Source organism: Anomaloglossus baeobatrachus, chromosome 1 (genome assembly GCF_048569485.1).
Source record: "Anomaloglossus baeobatrachus isolate aAnoBae1 chromosome 1, aAnoBae1.hap1, whole genome shotgun sequence".
In the NCBI taxonomy this organism is placed as follows: domain Eukaryota; kingdom Metazoa; phylum Chordata; class Amphibia; order Anura; family Aromobatidae; genus Anomaloglossus; species Anomaloglossus baeobatrachus.
This window is the reverse complement of record NC_134353.1, coordinates 313,187,322-313,207,995: the sequence shown is the minus strand read 5'-3', so window position 1 is coordinate 313,207,995 and position 20,674 is coordinate 313,187,322.

Genomic DNA, 20,674 nt, shown 5'->3' with positions numbered 1-20,674 from the left:
TGACGCACAAACGACAGGGGCGGGTGCTTTCACCAGCGATATCGCTAGCAATATCGCTCCGTGTAAAGTCCCCTTTAAAGAGAGCATGCCTACAGCAGCAGGACAAACTCTATTGCTACACAAAAATAGCTGCCAGATGCAAATAATCATTTCCATATTTCATCTTCGTTCAAACCAGTATGATTCAGTGGACACGACTGACCTAAATTACACTTTAGGCTACAACCGTATAGTCAAATGCTGTATTTATGTGTTTCTTCACTTCTTTTTCCTGTCTACCAGCATCTGTACATTATACAGTGGCATGAACAACCTGTGTTTATCTTATTCCTGATTGTTGACAGCAAATAAACATCTGCATTTGCTGGGCTTTTGGCAGTGCAATCATTTCTCTACAGTCGGCAGTCAGGCTGGGGTCTAGACCCCCAGAGTACCACAGGTGCCGGCATCCTGGTGCAGCATACCTTTTCTTCTGTAGGTCCAGAACTGAACTTTCTCTAAAGTTTGGCTGAACCCGAAATTCAGCGGGTCCACTCATCTTTACTTAGGAGGAATGGGAAGTGCTCAATGGCCAATCACGCCGGATAGACCTAAGTTGCCATCTGTGGTTAGGGCTATTGCAACAACCACATAAACCACTAGGGACTGCAGGATTTGGATCTCTAGCTTGTACACTGTCAGTTGCAACTTTATAGTTTGTTACCTTTACCCATTTTGAGTTGTTGTACAAACATAACGGTATTGTTTTGTTCTCCTTGTAACATCTTTTGTATATATTCATAAACACGGCCTACTTTTCAGATGAAATATCTACAATTTAATAGCTTTGTTTCTCTTGCTCTATAAATCACATCCCTGAAGCCATATTCTATTGTAAAGGGTGTCTAATTGGCCTGTATAAACGATTGGTGGTGGCAGCTATAAGTTGCTTTTGTTATTGTGGTGTTGGCTGTGACAGTACCAGGATATATATATACAGTTGAAACCAGAACTTTACATAATCTATCTAAAAAGACACATATGCATGTTTTTCTCACTATTTGACATGACATCATAACAAATCTTTCCCGTTTAAGGTCAATTATTGTGACCAAAATTTTTTATGTTTACAAATGCCATAATAATGAGAGAGAGAGAGAGAGAGAGAGAGAGAATGTTTTAAGTCATTTTTACTACTTTCTGCAAAGTCAAAAGTTTACATACACTAAGGCGTCACACGGGACGATCTATCGGGCGAGCGCACGAGCGATCATACCCGCCCCTGTCATTTGTGCGTCAATGGCAATTAGTTGCCCGTGGCTCACAAAGTTGTTAACACCCTGTCACACGTACTTTCCTCCCGGACGACGTCGCTGTGGGCGGTGAACATTCTCTTCCTGAAGGGGGAGGGACGTTCAGCGTCACAGCGACGTCACACAGCGGCCGGCCAATAGAAGCGGAGGGGTGGAGATGAGCGGGACGTAACATCCCGCCCACCTCCTTCCATCCGCATTGCCTGCGGGACGCAGGTAAGCTGTGTTCGTCATTCCCGGGGTGTCACACGGAGCGATGTGTGCTGCCTTGGGAATGACATATCGTAGCGTGTGACAGCTACGAACGACTGTGAATGAGCAAAAATACTCACCTTATCGTTGCTCATTGACACTTCGTTCATTTTCAAAATGTCGGTCCTCCTTCTGTGCTCTGGTTGTTCATCATTCCTGAGGCAGCACACATCACTCTGTGTGACACCCCGGGAACGACGAACACAGCTTACCTGCATCCCGCCGGCAATGCGGAAGGAAGGAGGTGGGCGGGATGTTACGTCCCGCTCATCTCCGCCCCTCCGCTTCTTTTGTCCGACCGCTGTGTGACGTCACTGTGACGCTGAATGTCCCTCCCCCTTCAGGAAGAGGATGTTCGCCGCCCACAGTGACGTCGTCTGGGAGGTAAGTGCGTGTGACAAGGGGTTAACGACAACTAATTGCCCGTGATGCACAAACGACGGGGGTGGTTACGATCGCTCGTGTGATTGCATGATAGATCGTACCGTATGACGCCGACCTAAGAGTACTATGTCTTTAAACAATATGGGACAGTCCGTATGATGATGTCATGTCTTTGGAAGCTTCTAATAGGTTTATTGCCAATATCTCAGTTAATTAGAGAAATCTGTGGTTGTATTTTAATGCACAGGTGAATCACACTGCTTTATTGTGTAGCATCATGGATAGTCAAAAGAAATTAGCCAAGATCTCAGGAAGAGAATTGTGGACTTGCACAAGTCTGATTCATCCTTGGGTGCAATTTACAGATACATGAAGGTGCCTTGTTCACCTGTAAAAACAATTATACGCAAATACAAACAAGATGGGAATGTCCAACCAACATACCACTCAGGAAGTAGACAGGCTTGTGTACTAGAGATAAAAATGCTTTTGCCAGACATCTGCATGTTGACCCAAGAACAAAAGCAAAAGACTTTGTGAAGAGGCTGGTAAGATTGTGGTAAGATTGTGTCATTATCCACAGTGAAACGACTACTGTATCAACATAGGCTGAAAGGCCACTCTTCCAGGAAGAAGCTAATATTCCAAAAGAAACAAAAAAAAGCCAAATTAATGTTTGCAAATGCACACAGGAAAAAAGACCTTAACTTTTTGAAACGTCCCGTGCTCTGATGAAAATAAAATTGAGTGTTTAGTCTTAATGGCCATCAATTCATTTGGAGGCAAAAGGGAGAAGATTTGAAGCCTAAGAATGCCATCAAAAACTGTGAAACACGGGGGGGGGGGGGGGGGGTGTTAGCATCATGTTGGAGTTTTTTTGCTGCAGGAGGGACTGGTGCACTTCATAAAATAGATGGCATCATGAGGAAAGAAGATAATGTGCCAATACTGATGCAACATCTCAAAACATCAGCCAGGAATGTAAAGCTTGGGTGGAAATGAGTCTTCCAAATGGACAATGAACAATGACCCAAAGCATACTGCCATACTGGTTACAAAGTAGATTAAGGATAACAAAGTCAATATTTTGGAGTAGTCATCACAAAGCCCTGTTCATGATCCTATTGAAAATTTATGGGCAAAGCTGAAAAGGCAGGTGCGAGCAAGGCAACCTATAAACATGGCTCAGTTACACCAGTTCTGTCAGGAAAAATGGGCCCACATTTCTACCAACATTTGTGGAATAATATTCAAAATGTTTGACCCAACTCACACAGTTTAAGGGCAATTGTTCAAAGTACTAATGATATGTATGTAGAAAGTGATAAAAAAAAAATCCTTAAAACACTCTCTCTCTCTTCTGGCATGTGGCAAATGTAAAAAAAAAATTGTTAATCCTAATTGACCTAAAACAGGAAAGTTTTATTCTGATTTCATGTCAGATAGTGAAAAATACATGCATATGTGCCTTTCTAGATAGTTTATGTAAACGTTTGGTTATAACTGTGTATATATATATATATATATATATATATATATATATATATATATATATATATATATATGTATATAGGGAAAAAGTATTTAGTCAGCCACCAATTGTGCAAGTTCTCCCACTTGAAAAGATGAGGTCGGCCTGTAATTGACATCTTAGGTAGACCACAACTATGAGAGACAAAATGAGAAAATAAATCCAGGAAATCACATTCCCTGATTTAGCAAGATTTTTTTTTGCAAATTATGGTGGAAGATAAGTATTTAGTCATCTAAAAAATGCAAGATTTCTGGCTCTCACATGATGTGTTTCCCTGCTTTAGCAAGTACATGTCCAGGCCTGTCTGAAGTTTGCTAGAAAGCATTTGGATTACCCAGAAGAGTATTGGGAGAATGTCATATGGTCTGATGAAACCAAAATAGAACTGTTTGGTAGAAACACAGCTCGTCATGTTTGGAGATAGAATGCTGAGTTGCATCCGAAGAACACCATATCTACTGTGAAGCATGAGGATGGCAACATCATGCTTTGGGGCTGTTTCTATGCAAAGGGACCAGGAAGACTGATCTGTGAACATGAAAGAATGTATGGGGCCATATATTGTGAGATTTTGAGTGCAAACCTCCTTCCCTCAGCAAGGGCATTGAAGATGAAATGTGGCTGTGTCTTTCAGCATGATAATGATCCCAAGCTCATGGCCAGGGCAATGAAGGAGTGGCTTTGTAAGAAGCATATTAAAGGGAAGGTATCGCGGTTTTTTATTTTTGTATTAAAAATAGTGATTATGAAATCAAGTATTTCTAATACAAAATGAAATTCGCAGCTTATTTAGTTTTTATGTAATTCTTATTTTACTGGAGGCACTGGGGGCTGCCATGCTGGATTTGCTGTGTGTGTAACGACAGTAACTCATTCCTTTATGGCAGCCCCTGTGCATAGACTCTGATAGTCGGGCTCCGACCCCATGCCATACGTTACAGTGGGCGTCTGCTGTGACCTGGACGCGCCCCCTGGGCTGTCCAGAACACAACAGAGGGAGGAGACCAGCGCCATTATTGTGGAGCTCACAACGTGTCCTGTTTGCTCCACTTTACCCCTGTCACCCGCCGAGATGTGTGAGTACGGGCCGCCTCCCCTCCCCTCGTTACTGTCTCCGATGACATCCCATCCCTTCCGTTCTCCCCAGCCCCTGCTCTGCCCCAGCTACTGCCGCCGCCCCTCCCCCACGCCGTTACCGTCTCCAATGACACCCCCCTCCCTCCGTTCTCCCAAGGCCCCGCTCTGCCTGCTGCCACAGCTCCCCCGGCTCTGCCCGCCGCTGCTGTGTGTGTGTCACAAGGTCCCCATCAGGGGTGATTGTGAGTGTGTGTCGGCGCTTGCGATGCTGTGCAGTGAGCTTCCAGGACCTGCGAGAGGATCACATGGGAAGCATGTGATATCTCCGGATGTTGTGAGTGTGTGCGCGCGATTGTACAGGTATGTGCGATATCGTGAGTGTGTGTGAGTGTATGCGATCGGATGTGTGAGTGTATGCGATCAGATGTGTGAGTGTATGCGATCGGATGTGTGAGTGTATGCGATGGGATATGTGAGTGTATGCGATCGGATGTGTGAGTGTAAGCGATCGGATGTGTGAGTGTATGCGATCGGATGTGTGAGTGTATGCGATCGGATGTGTGAGTGTATGCGATCGGATGTGTGAGTGTATGCGATCGGATGTGTGAGTGTAAGCGATCGGATGTGTAAAATGTCGGCCGGACGCAGGGGAGGATGGCATGCAGCACAGCTGCCTGGAGCGCCCACCGGAGGTCACAGGGAGGAATGATATGAAAGGTGTGTTTGTGTGTGTGTGTGTGGCACAAGGTCCCCATCAGGGGGGATTGTGTGTGTATGGCACAAGGTCCCCATCAGGGGTGATTGTGTGTGTGTGTGGCACAAGGTCCCCATCAGGGATGATTGTGTGTGTGTGTGTGTGTGTGTGTGTGTGTGTGGCACAAGGTCGCCATCAGGGGTGATTGTGTGTGTATGTGTGTGTGTAGCACAAGGTCCCCATCAGGGGTGATTGTGTGTGTGTGTGGCACAAGGTCCCCATCAGGGGTGATTGTGTGTGTATGGCACAAGGTCCCCATCAGGGGTGATTGTGTGTGTGTGTGGCACAAGGTCCCCATCAGGGGCGATTGTGTGTGTGTGTGTGTGTGGCACAAGGTCCCCATCAGGGGTGATTGTGTGTGTGTGGCACAAGGTCCCCATCAGGGGTGATTGTGTGTGTGTGTGTGTGGCACAAGGTCGCCATCAGGGGTGATTGTGTGTATGTGTATGTGTGTGTAGCACAAGGTCCCCATCAGGGGTGATTGTGTGTGTGTGTGGCACAAGGTCCCCATCAGGGGTGATTGTGTGTGTGTGTGGCACAAGGTCCCCATCAGGGGTGATTGTGTGTGTATGTGTGTGTGTGTGTGTGTAGCACAAGGTCCCCATCAGGGGTGATTGTGTATGTGTGGCACAAGGTCCCCATCAGGGGTGATTGTGTGTGTGTGTGTGTGGCACAAGGTCCCCATCAGGGGTGATTGTGTGTGTGTGTGTGTGTGTGTGTATGTGTGTGTGTGTAGCACAAGGTCCCCATCAGGGGTGATTGTGTGTGTGTGTGGCACAAGGTCCCCATCAGGGGTGATTGTGTGTGTGTGGCACAAGGTCCCCATCAGGGGTGATTGTGTGTGTGTGTGTGTGTGTGTGTGTGTAGCACAAGGTCCCCATCAGGGGTGATTGTGTGTGTGTGTGTGTGTGTGCGTGGCACAAGGTACCCATCAGGGGTGATTGTGTGTGTGTGTGTGGCACAAGGTCCCCATCAGGGGTGATTGTATGTGTGTGTGTGTGTGTGTGTGTGTGTGGCACAAGGTCCCCATCAGGGGTGATTGTATGTGTGTGTGTGTGTGTGTGTGTGTGTGTGTGGCACAAGGTCCCCATCAGGGGTAATTGTGTGTGTGTGTGTGTGTGTGTGTGTGTGCATGCACGCGCCACTGCATGTGAGTACCTGTGTGTGTACCAGTGATACTGTCTGCAGGGTTGTGTATCTAATCCTATCCTGTGTGATACTGTCTGCTGAGCCGTGTATATAATCCTATCCTGTGTGATGCTGTCTGTATGGCTGTGTATCTAATTCTGTCGTGTGATACTGTCTGCTGAGCCGTGTATCTAATCCCATGTTGTCTAATACTGTCTGCACGGCTGTTTATCTAATCCTATCGTGTAATACTGTCTGCAGGGCTGTGTATCTAATCCTATGTTGTGTGATACTGTCTGCTGAGCTGTGTATCTAATCCTATCCTGTGTGATACTGTCTGCTGAGCTGTGTATCTAATCCTATCCTTTGTGATTCTGTCTGCTGAGCTGTGTATCTAATCCTATCCTGTGTGATACTGTCTGCAGAGCCATGTATCCAATCCTATCGTGTCATACTGTCTGCTGAGCTGTGTATCTAATCATGTCCGGTGTGATACTGTCTGCTTAGCCGTGTATCTAATACTCCTGTGTGATACTATCTGCTGAGCCGTGTATCTAATCCTATCCTGTGATACTGTCTGCACAGCTGTGTATCTAATCCTCTCCTGTGTGATACTGTCTGCACAGCTGTGTATCTAATCCTATCCTGTGTGATACTATCTGCTGAGCTGTGCATCTAATCCTATCCTGTGTGATACTGTCTGCAGAGCCGTGTATCCAATCCTATTGTGTCATACTGTCTGCTGAGCTGTGTATCTAATCCTATCCTGTGATACTGTCTGCAAAGCTGTGTATCTAATCCTATCCTGTGTGATACTGTCTGCAGAGTCATGTATCCAATCCTATCGTGTCATACTGTCTGCTGAGCCGTGTATCTAATCCTCTCCTGTGTGATACTGTCTGCACAGCTGTGTATCTAATCCTCTCCTGTGTGATACTGTCTGCACAGCTGTGTATCTAATCCTCTCCTGTGTGATACTGTCTGCACAGCTGTGTATCTAATCCTATCCTGTGTGATACTGTCTGCAGGGCTGTGTATCTAACCCTATCCTGTGTGATACTGTCTGGTGAGCTGTGTATCTAATCCTATCCTGTGTGATGCTGTCTGTAAGGCTGTGTATCTAATCCTGTCGTGTGATACTGTCTGCTGAGCCGTGTATCTAATCCTATGTTGTCTGATACTGTCTGCACGGCTGTTTATCTAATCCTCTCCTGTGTGATACTGTCTGCAGGGCTGTGTATCTAAACCTCTCCTGTGTGATACTGTCTGCAGGGCTGTGTATCTAATCCTATCGTGTAATACTGTCTGCAGGGCTGTGTATCTAATCCTATCATGTAATACTGTCTGCAGGGCTGTGTATCTAATCCTATAATGTAATACTGTCTGCAGGGCTGTGTATCTAATCCTATCCTGTGTGATACTGTCTGCTGAGCTGTGTATCTAATCCTCTCCTGTGTGATACTGTCTGCTTAGCCATGTATCTAATACTCCTGTGTGATACTATCTGCTGAGCCGTGTATCTAATCCTATCCTGTGATACTGTCTGCACAGCTGTGTATCTAATCCTCTCCTGTGTGATACTGTCTGCACAGCTGTGTATTTAATCCTATCCTGTGTGATACTGTCTGCTGAGCTGTGTATCTAATCCTATCCTGTGTGATACTGTCTGCAGAGCCGTGTATCCAATCCTATTGTGTCATACTGTCTGCTGAGCTGTGTATCTAATCCTATCCTGTGATACTGTCTGCAAAGCTGTGTATCTAATCCTATCCTGTGTGATACTGTCTGCAGAGTCGTGTATCCAATCCTATCGTGTCATACTGTCTGCTGAGCCGTGTATCTAATCCTCTCCTGTGTGATACTGTCTGCACAGCTGTGTATCTAATCCTCTCCTGTGTGATACTGTCTGCACAGCTGTGTATCTAATCCTATCCTTTGTGATACTGTCTGCTGAGCTGTGTATCTAATCCTATCCTGTGTGATGCTGTCTGTACGGCTGTGTATCTAATCCTGTCGTGTGATACTGTCTGCTGAGCCGTGTATCTAATCCTATGTTGTCTGATACTGTCTGCACGGCTGTTTATCTAATCCTCTCCTGTGTGATACTGTCTGCAGGGCTGTGTATCTAAACCTCTCCTGTGTGATACTGTCTGCAGGGCTGTGTATCTAATCCTATCCTGTGTGATACTGTCTGCTGAGCTGTGTATCTAATCCTATCCTGTGTGATACTGTCTGCTGAGCTGTGTATCTAATCCTATCCTGTGTGATACTGTCTGCAGAGCCGTGTATCTAATCATGTCCGGTGTGATACTGTCTGCTTAGCCATGTATCTAATACTCCTGTGTGATACTATCTGCTGAGCCGTGTATCTAATCCTATCCTGTGATACTGTCTGCACAGCTGTGTATCTAATCCTATCCTGTGTGATACTGTCTGCAGGGCTGTGTATCTAATCCTATTGTTAGGTTGACCTAACAGTCACAGCTATTGCCAGCGATGTCCGAATGCAGAGAGGGTACCGGTGACCCCCCCTCTGCTACTCCGTCTCAATGAAAACAAGCGGACGCCGTTATACACATAAGACTGGAGATGTGCGGCTCCGAATAGAAAGTGTATTGGCATTGTTTACATTACAAAGTTATACAAAGTTGATTAGGGCGTAACTATGCAACATACATATTCATTAATCTACATTCATTAAGGCGTGGATTGCATATTCCCAGCAAGAGAAATTAACATAATGACTTATACTCCCATAACAAGCTGTTGCGTTCTTATTCCCATAACAAGATGTTTGTCAGTCGTCTCTAAGTCAAAACATTCTGCGTCCTTGAGGTTGGTCTCACAGTTTATTACGCAAATAAGTCTGGTTCGGTCTTGCCAGGGAGAATGAATTTCTATTATTTTCTAAGTCAGTGAAAAAGGTTAACTCTTTCCTCACAATCCCCCCTATTGGCGTGATTGATGGACAGGGGGCCATCGAGAAGCTGTGGACTATAGAGAAAGCAGGCTAGCCTCCAGATACTTTCTGAGCCGCGGGTTTGCTCAGGGAGTGTCGTCTCACATCCGTCACCCAGGACTGCCTGCATGCCTCTCGATAGGAGTCTCATCATGATACGCCAAGGTGATTTCTAGAGGAAAGAGTAGAGAAGAGAAAAAAGGCATATTAGTGATTTCATACGGGTGCTGAATAATCATTGTATCTACATTGCTTCAAGCAGCGGGAAAACAAAGCCATTAGCAACTTGAACACTACATAAGCAACTACCAAACAGAGTAACACTTGGAACACTGATAGTCTGTTGTAACAGCCTCCCCATTAAAACACTTTGTTTATTGGGACTGGTATGGCTAAGTATGGAATGGAAGAGGCTGTCACAGGTGCGTGTGTACATATCCAGCAGTCTGTGATCTCAAGTTTTTCAGCTAACACTTCATGATGGGTCTCAAATGAATTCTGCCGTGGTGTAGAAGGCCCCAAAAAGGGAGTACACATAGAAATACTTATCAGCAGTATTAGGCCTTCTTGCAGTGGCTGGCATGGACCCATGTCGATCTCCCCTCAAGTTTGACGGAGGTTGGAGTGGTCAGCTGGACAGTCAAAGGCCCTTCGAATCGTGGCTCAAGGGTCTTTCTCACGTGCTTCTTTAGGTAGACCCGGTCACCAGGCTTTAGAGAGTGGGTTCCTGGAATGGCATCAGGATCAGGTAGAGAAGAGTAGACCCTTTGGTGGGTTTCAGTTAGTCTCTTCTGCAGGGAAACAACATAAGACGTTAGGCTATCACATTGCAGGTGTAACTCCTGCGGGAAGTGGCATCCTAATCTGGGTGCACTACCAAAGAGTATTTCAAATGGTGAGAGCCTGTGCTTTCCCTGCGGGGTAGTCCTTATAGAGTAAAGAGCTATGGGGAGACATTCTGTCCATGGTCTACCAGTCTCCTCCACTGCCTTGGCTAGTTTGAGCTTTAGAGTCCCATTTAACCTTTCCACTTTCCCTGATGACTGTGGGTGGTAAGGCGTGTGTAAGGCTGACTGAATGCCTAACAGGGCACAGGTGTTCTGGAAAACTTGTCCAGTGAAATGAGTACCTCGGTCTGACTCTATGACTTCAGGGAGTCCAAACCGGGGTACCAACTCACAGGCCAATTTCTTTGCTGTAATTCGGGCCGTGGCTGAGCTGACAGGGTAGGCCTCTGGCCATCCTGAGAAGAGGTCTACACAGACAAGTACAAACTCGTAGATGCCATGTTTTGGCAACTGTATATAGTCTATTTGTACTCTTTGAAATGGGGCAAACGTCTTTGGCATGTGTCTTTGCGGGGTTCTAGTTAGCTGGCCTGGATTGTGTTGTTGACAGATGTGACAAGCTTTTATTCTCTGGGAGGCGTATTGTCTGAAGCCGGGGGCTACCCAATATGGTTGCATCTGGTTCATGATTGAGTTTGTGCTTCCATGTGTGGGGTAGTGGAGTACTTGGAAAATGGCAGGGAACCAACTGCGTGGCAGGACGGGAAGTCCGTTTAGGCGCCAAATCCTCTCTACCTTTTCTGCCCCCTTGGCCAGCCATCCGGCCTTTTCTTCCTCAGAGGTGTTTTCTTGTGTCTCAAAGAGGTTCTGCATTTCTTCCTCCGTCGTTGACACTGTTTCCGTCTCCTTCAAAGGGAGTAAGGCTGCTTGTTTTGCTGTTTGGTCGGCCAAGCGATTTCCCCTTGCCTCGGGTGTTTGAGCCTTGGTGTGGGCAGCAACCTTTATGATTGCTAGCTGTTTTGGTATCAAGGCTACTTCCATTAGTTTCTTCACTGAGGCTCCATGCCTGATGGGATTTCCTGTTGCTGTGAGGAATCCTCTAGTCTGCCAGATAGTGCCAAAATCGTGCACAATGCCGTTTGCATAGGCTGAGTCCGTGTAGATGTTTGCTGTTCGTTCTTCCAGAAACTCAATTGCCCAGATGAGGGCAAGAAGTTCTGCTTCTTGAGCAGATATGCGTGGAGGTAGCGGTTGTTTGGCTAGGACTGCATATAGAGTCACTACTGCAAATCCAGTGTGGAACTTGCCTGCTTCATCAGCGTATCTGCTACCATCCACAAAAAGTTCAAAGTCTGGATTTGTAAGCGGTGTTGCCTGTATATTGTGCAGGGGCTTTGCCTCATGTTCAATGAGTTCCTGACAATCATGATCAAATGGTGCACTGGTACGTTTGTCACTCTCTTCTGTCCTCTCTTCTGTCCCCCCTTCTAAACTTGTAAAGATCAGCAGATCAGCAAGGTTTAGACTTGTAACTCGAGCAAATGAGATTTGAGATGCTTTCTGCAGTATGTTTGAAACTGCTGTAACAGCACGGACACAGGTTGGTGCTGCTTTTGTGACGTTGTCAAGTTAAGAGGAGTAGTACCCGATTATGTGATGTTTGTCCGTCTTCTGGGTGAGTACTCCTACGGCAAATCCTTGAAGCTCTGCTACGAACAGATTAAAGGTGAGATCATAGTTTGGTAATGCCAGAGCAGGTGCATCAATCACTAGTTCCTTGAGCTTTTGAAAGTTTTGTCGAGCTTCTTCTGTAAGGGAAAAAGGAACATTCTTTGTGCAATCATACAGCGGTTGCATGAGTAGTGACGCATTGGGAATCCACCGTCTGCATTTATCTCTGCTTGCTTTGCATTCTACTTCTGCCAGAAAGGTAAGCATTCCTCTTCACTAGGGCAGCACAGTAGTAAATCATCCATGTACTGGCAGATGTACTGCGAGAGGTAGCGGGAGAGGGGATTGTCTCAGAGAGTGAGGATTGTCTCAGCTGCGGTGGCGTAATTCCAGGCTTGACTGAAACTTTTACTGTGGGCACGGGTAGTGTGCCGAGGTCAGTTTTTGATGTGGACCAGAGTTTTGCAGGAACTTGTAGAAGTATTGGGTCCGTGTTTACTTCATGTGTAACTTCAGATTCTGGTTGATCTTCTATCATCTGGAGGGTGCACAGGACTTCTTCTGGGATATCTTCTGGAATTTGCAGGATAGCAGATCCATCTTCATTGTAGACAATATGAGCTTGCAGTCTTGATAGTAGATCTGCTCCCACTAGGGCATCTCCACCCAGGGGGGACACTAAGAATTTAGACACGAACATGTGTGGTCCCAGTTTCACCTTCAGTGGATGTGTTATTGGGATTATCTGGGCTTGTCCATCAAATCCGGATACTACAGTAGCTTCAGATGAGATGGATCCTTGAGGCACTAGGTTCCTGGGGTTCAGGAGCGTGAGGCTCCTGAGTCCACCAAAGCTCTTATTTCCTTGTTGCCAATGTGAAGGGGGACGTGTATAAATGGACCTCTGGCATCCCTATCCCGTGCTGCCGCAAGTCAGGCAGTCTTCTCCTCCTGACTCTCGGGTTAGTTTTAAGTGTCCCTCTTCTTCTTTCTACAGTCTCTGATCACGTCCTCTGACTCCACAATAGTAGCAGGTCGGTGCCTTCCTTCTTGTACCTTCTGGCTGACCGTCCACTGCTGCTATGACAACTTTCTTGTTGCTCCTTTTATCCTTTGCGTCGGTTTCTAAGCCACTTGCTTTGTTGACTAGAAGATCTATGTCTTCCATGTTCCTCCATTCTGGGCAGCACGCTTTCAATCTTTCTGCCAGAGGTGCATATATTCCATCCATGAAGGATCTTACCATCAGGCGACGTATTGCACCTGCTTGTAAGTCCAGCCCTTCATCTGCGAATGACTGCATCAATCTGTAGTAAAATGAGCTGACATTCTCCACAGGACCTTGATGCACTGGTCCCATTGTGCCCTTAGTTCTTTGCTCCTGGGCGCAGAAGAGATTGAGTCTTATCATGAAGTCTTGGCCCGATTCCACATTACGGGTATCGTCCGGAGCATGTCCTGTCAGGTGGGCAGTGAGTTTGGCATACAGTTCGGGAGACATTTTAACTCTACACAAACCTTCCATGTCCAACCAAGTGCTTCTGTAGGAGACCTGTATTTGGTTCAGGTAACGTGAAAAACTGACTGGGTTTCTAGTCGGGTCTGGAGCATTTTGCAGGAAAGCCATCTGCTTGGCTGGAGTCCAGGGTACGTAGTCATCATACGTACGAGGAACTGCATCTCTGGGAGCATCTGGGTTTTGTGGATTAACAGGTGGTCTTATCAGGACTCTTCTTTCCACTACGGGATAGAGAGGCACTGGTGCTGTGGCTTGTAGCTTGTGCTGTGGGGCTCCACAGGCTAGGCATGTTTCACTCCAGTCCGGATTTTGTTGGCCACAGTTTGTGCAGGTCTATTCCAGGGATCCTGCTATTTTTGGAGCTGTTCCAGGAGAAGCTGACAGGTACGGAGGAGGCTGCGGATCCTTATTAGCCTTCTTCCCAGTTTCTTCCCATGTGTCTGATTCTTCATGGTATATCCAACCTTGATCGTGGGCTGTTTTTGCCATGTCAGAAAGAGTTCTGATCAGTTTAGTCCATGATTTATCTGCTATCACTCCTGCTCTAGTAGCTGTTATTGTATCCCATTTGTTGGGGTCCAATTGATCCTTCCCCTTCAATCCAAATGTCTTAAAAAAAACTTCCTTGGACTGACTGGCTGTTCTTTTGCCATGATAACACGTAATGAGATGTTGCAGGGTGCATCCAGCTCTTCTGTCTTTTGATATTCCTTGCCCCATTCTTCTTCTTCTATCTTCTTCAGCTTTTAGACCCTTGAACGTCCTTTGGACTAAACCTACCTATCCTGGAGATACTCAGAGACTAACTCCTTTTGTATTCCTACCTAAGGTGAGATCTAGAACCACCTTTCCTGGAGATACCTGGAGACTAACTCCTTATTTGTATTCCTACTGAAAGGTGGTGTCCTAACTGTTCAGAGGGGGCTGAGTATGTTGAATGGTGCTGGGTTACCCTTCTTGTACCAAAGGTACACTCTATATCCGATGGCAATGGCAAACAGGGCTATTCCCACTAACACTAGGGCAGTGAATATCACATCCATTGGACAGAGCAGGTACACTATTCCCTTTCAACACTCACTGATGTATGGGATCTATGACAACCAACAAGGACAACAGCACAGAAGTAAAGCGCAGGAGAGCAGACACGCGACACACGGAGAGGCAGAAAAACACAGAGAAACAAACAAACAAACAACCAAACAAGGCACAGAAAACAATCAGCTGGCAAGGCTCTCTCAGAGTTCAGTAGAAACCCGCCAATAACCCAGTATCTACTCACAGTGTACCATTTTGCGCGTTGAGGAGAGGGGAGATCAGATGTGGGGAGCATAAAGAGAAGAATAAGGTTCAACTCTTACCTGGCCAGGTGTTTCTGGTCCCCACGTCTGGTCACCTCCTCCTCGGCTTGGCAAGACAATCCACTGCGTCCTGGGATTACAAACACGGGTCCCTGTTCGGGCACCAGATAATGTTAGGTTGACCTAACAGTCACAGCTATTGCCAGCGATGTCCGAATGCAGAGAGGGTACCGGTGACCCCCCCTCTGCTACTCCGTCTCAATGAAAACAAGCGGACGCCGTTATACACATAAGACTGGAGATGTGCGGCTCCGAATAGAAAGTGTATTGGCATTGTTTACATTACAAAGTTATACAAAGTTGATTAGGGCGTAACTATGCAACATACATATTCATTAATCTACATTCATTAAGGCGTGGATTGCATATTCCCAGCAAGAGAAATTAACATAATGACTTATACTCCCATAACAAGCTGTTGCGTTCTTATTCCCATAACAAGATGTTTGTCAGTCGTCTCTAAGTCAAAACATTCTGCGTCCTTGAGGTTGGTCTCACAGTTTATTACGCAAATAAGTCTGGTTCGGTCTTGCCAGGGAGAATGAATTTCTATTATTTTCTAAGTCAGTGAAAAAGGTTAACTCTTTCCTCACACTATCCTGTGTGATACTATCTGCTGAGCCGTGTATCTAATCCTATCCTGTGTGATACTATCTGCTGAGCCGTGTATCTAATCCTATCCTGTGATACTGTCTGCACAGCTGTGTATCTAATCCTATCCTGTGTGATACTGTCTGCAGGGCTGTGTATCTAATCCTATCCTGTGTGATACTGTCTGCTGAGCTGTGTATCTAATCCTATCCTGTGTGATACTGTCTGCTGAGCTGTGTATCTAATCCTATCCTGTGTGATACTGTCTGCTGAGCTGTGTATCTAATCCTCTCCTGTGTGATACTGTCTGCTGAGCTGTGTATCTAATCCTCTCCTGTGTGATACTGTCTGCTGAGCTGTGTATCTAATCCTATCCTGTGTGATACTGTCTGCAGAGCCGTGTATCTAATCCTATCCTGTGTGATACTCCTGCTGTCCTTGGTGACACTTTAGACATTTCTGGTCACCAGGAAAATGGCTGTGCACTGTGTCCTTACATGTCATTCTCTGTTATCTGTTGTAAACACTCAGATTAGGAGGGGGGAGGCGTGCCATCACACACAGGAGAGCAGACTCCGCCCACTTTATGGCAGGCTGTAATCCGAGCTTTTTATACAGTGGAAATTCAGTAGGATTTCTGAAGCTGCTCCCCCTAGTGTTTAACAGTGGAAAATATCAAACTTTTTAATTTTTTATTTTATATTTTGCACAATTAAAAAAAAAAGATAATATTTAAACAAAAATTTTAAACATTATTACTTTACATTTTTTCAGTTATTATTATTTTTTTTTTTTTGACGACACCTTCCCTGTAAGGTCCTGGAGTTCCTTAGCCTGTCTCCAGATCTCAACCCCATTGAAAACCTTTGGAGGGAGTTGAAAGTCCGTGTGGCCCAGCGACAGGCCAAAAACATCACTGCTCTAGAGGAAATCTGCATGGAGAAATGAGCAAACATACCACCAACAGTGTGTGCCAACCTTATGAAGACTTACAGAAAACGTTTGACCTCTGCCATTGCCATCAAAGGATATAGAACAAAATATTGAGATGAACTTTTGTTATTGACCAAATACTTATTTTCCACCATAATTTGCAAAAAAAATCTTGCCAAATCAGACAAGGTGATTTTCTGGATTTGTTTTCTCACTTTGTCTCTTATAGCTGTGGTCTACCTATGATGTCAATTACAGGCCGACCTCATCTTTATAAGTGCGAGAACTTGCACAATTCGTGGCTGACTAAATACTTCCCCTCCCTGTATCCCTGTATGTATATGTGCATATATATACACATATATATATATATATATATATATATATATATATATATATATATATATATATATATATATATATATATATAAAGCTGAGTGTATATGTGTGTGTGTATGTGTGTATGTATGTCCGCTAAAGGAATCCGCATCGTCGCATGTACAATCACGAAATTTTGCAGACGCCTCATGTGACCCATGGAACGTCGTAGACTATGTTTTGACGGAAAAATGTAACCCCGTGCTTTACATTTAGTCTCTAAAATCCTGCCGCCATTAAACTGAATGGAGGTGGGAGCTATAGGTTATTAATAGCAACTGTCAGTGGTTGCTATATGAACAAAATAAACTGTTAGGCTATGTGCGCACGCTGTGTTTTTTTGATGCTGCGTTTTTGTGCGTTTTTGTCCGCTAAAAACGCACAAAAACGTACCTGCGTTGAAAAAACGCATCAAAAAACGCATGCGTTTTTACCGCGATTTGGTGCGTTTTTGGCTGCGTTTTGGATCTCTGCGTTTTGCTGCGTTTTTCCAATGCATTGCATGGGCAGAAAACGCAGAAAAACGCAGGAAAGAATTGACATGTCCATTTTTTTTTTCAAGTTCAAAAACGCAGCTTAAAAAAACAGTTGTGTGCAGACTGCAAAAATGAAAACTCATAGACTTTACTGGGGAAGCAAAGTCATGCAGTTTTGAGGCCAAAAACGCACCCGAAAAACGCGCAAAAACGCCGCGAAAAACGCACTGTGCGCACATAGCCTTAGTTGAAGCTTGTGCGTGACGTTATATGATGTCGGTGGAGAGATGGATAGAGAGACAGAAAAAGGCTATGTGCGCACAGTGCGTTTTTCGTGGCGTTTTTGCGCGTTTTCGGGTGCGTTTTTGGCCTCAAAACTGCATGACTTTGCTTCCCCAGCAAAGTCTATGAGCTTTCATTTTTGCTGTCCGCACACAACTGTTTTTTTAAGCTGCGTTTTTGAGCTTGAAAAAAAAATGGACATGTCAATTCTTTCCTGCGTTTTTCTGCGTTTTCCGCCCATGCAGTGCATTGAAAAAACGCAGCAAAACGCAGAGATCAAAAACGCAGCAAAACGCAGCCAAAAACGCACCAAATCGCGGTAAAAACGCATTTTTTTTTGGATGCGTTTTTTGACGCAGGTGCGTTTTTGTGCGTTTTTAGCGTAAAAAAATGCAGCGTGCACACATAGCCAAAGACAGACAGACAGAGACAGATGGGGAAAGAGACAGACAGATGGGGAAAGAGACAGACGGGGAAATAGACAGCCCTGGAAAGAGACAGCCTTGGAAAGAGACAGACGGGCAAAGAGACAGATGGTGAAAGAGACAGCACTGGAAAGAGAGAGCCGGGGAACGAGACAGATGGGGAAAAAGACCTACGGCAAAAAGACCTACGGGAAAAGACACAGATGGGCAAAGAGACAGACCTAGAAAGAGACAGACCTGGAGAGAGACAGACGGGGAAAGAGACAGATGGGGAAAGAGACAGATGGGGAAAGAAACAGATGGGTAAAGAGACAGACCTGGAAAGAGACAGACCTGGAAAGAGACAGACCTGGAAAGAGACAGACAGGGAAAGAGACAGACAGGGAAAGAGCAGCCCTGGAAAGAGACAGCCCTGGAAAGAGACAGACAGGGAAAGAGACAGACGGGGAAAGAGACAGACCTGGAAAGAGACAGACCTGGAAAGAGACAGACAGGGAACGAGACAGATGGGGATAGAGACAGATGGGTAAAGAGACAGACCTGGAAAGAGACAGATGGAGAAGAGACAGATGGGGAAAGAGACAGACGGGAAAAGAAACAGACTCGAAAGAGACAGACCTGGAAAGAGACCAAGACAGACGGAAAAGAGACAGACGAGGAAAGAGACAAACACAGAGATAGAGACCGATAGACTGATACAAATACAGACAGAGCTAGAAATAGTCAGTCAGAGACATAGACACAGACATACAAGGAAAGAGACAGACAGAGAGACAGACAGCGACACGCAGACAGAGACTGGGAGAGACTAGCCTGGGTACTACAGCTAGTATATATATATATATATATATATATATATATTCCATGTGCTGGAATCAGAGATATATATATCATAGGCACACTGTGTGTTCCCCTATATTTGGCTTACAAGTGGAAATGACTGTGGCCACTACGACTCCTCAATCAATGGCAGAATTGTCCTAATGATTGGAGTTGGCGGAAAGCTTTCATTGCCAAATTGGTTTCAGCAGTGGGATATTTTATTTATTTATTTTACTCACTTATATACTGCCATTAATTCCACAGGAACCTTACAGAGGTGATCATCACTGTTCCCATAGGAGCTCACAATCTACATTCCTTATTCGCTTGTCTTTTGAGTGTGGGAGGAAAATAGGGAACTCGGAGGAATCCAACACAAACTTGGAGAACTTACAAATTGCATGATCTTTGGGCTGTTTCATGACAGGCGAGGAAAAAATTCTTCTATGGGAGAATACATCTATAATTATTGTTCCTTTAAAAAAAATAAATAAATAAAAAAAAATATATATATATATATATATATATATATATATATATATACACACACACATATATATCAGATTTGTTGTCTGCAAGAATAATCATTTTAACAGAACAAAAGTAAAAAAGTGAAAGTATAACATCCCAATTTAAGAGTTTTTGGTTTCCATAAAAGTCCTCTTCTGTGAAAACCCATAGCTTATTTCTTGATACGATTGAGTCAAGTAAAGTTGAGCAAAATATTTGCAGGACAGTAGTCAGTAAATGAACGCTCTGTGAACCTTCTCCTACCTACTAGCATCCCCAGAGCCTTTTCTGATTAGTAGGCCCGGCATGACCTCATGCAAATTTTCTTGCTCAACATTAGTAACTAGCCTAGGCAATCCAATGTGAGCTAATGGCCTGAATCTTAATCCGATATGCTCGGCTAGGTTCACATTCATGCAGTGCTCTACTTTGAGCTCTATGTTAGAATCTTCATTTGAATCTCTGAAAAAGGAAATGTAGATCAAACTCCAAAAAGAATAATTCAACATTTCGAGGCAGACGGAGTGAGTCACTTTAGTCTCTGTTTGACCTCCATTCCAGCTATGGTCATTTTTATAGCATTGTAGCATACCACATTATTATGTTTTCCTTAAATAATGGACACTGATGCAACACAGGAAAAGAGTTCAAGGTGATTCCATCTGCCTCATTTTGCTGAATGGCAAGGATTACATTGAAACCTTTTTTGGTGGGATATAAATGAAACTCTGTGCCATGCTCAGCATAAAGCAATGTATAAATGTGAACCCTAAACTCATACGTATAGCCCTGTTCTGTGACAAAAGTACCATATTTAGCAAAGATATTATTATCTAGCCAGTTATGAAAAGTAAGGAGTCTTTACACAGGTTATCGGCCTTTCTATGTGTATAAGACTATTCACATTCAATGACAACAATCAGAGATCATGATGGTATTTAAACATTAAATATGTATAGGAAAAAGTAGGTACTTAATAAGCAATGAATATATGTTGTATTTAAAAAAAACAAACAAAAAAGAAGAAACAAAACTTTTTTTTACTTTTTGTAGCAATTCATTTTGTTCTTTGTAATGTTTGTAGGTAACCTTAAAATCTTAAATTTATTTTCCTTCTTTTTTACCTTAGCTTAACCTGCTGATAAGAACAGCCGATGTTTGCTATTGTTAGATTGTAGAATAAGATTATAGAGCAATTGGAAGTAATAATGTATCTGAGCATGATAATTTTTTCAATGTTACTATAATTTGATAATTTATCTCTATGGTTTGATTTTATTAAGAGATTTTGCAAGCTAAATATAAGGAAAGAAAAAAAATAAACTCTTGCCTCCAAATTTCATCCACTTTCAGTTCTTCTAACAGATGCTACTGATTAAAGGTCTCCAGTAAACACAGTATTTTGAGATTGTGCTTTGCATTTAACTATGTTTTGTAAGGAAAATGTCACCATTCTTTAAATAGTTTTAGAGAAAGCTACGGAGTTTAGATAACCCATGCTTGTTTGTATTTGAACATGGTAAAGTGTATCTAGATTA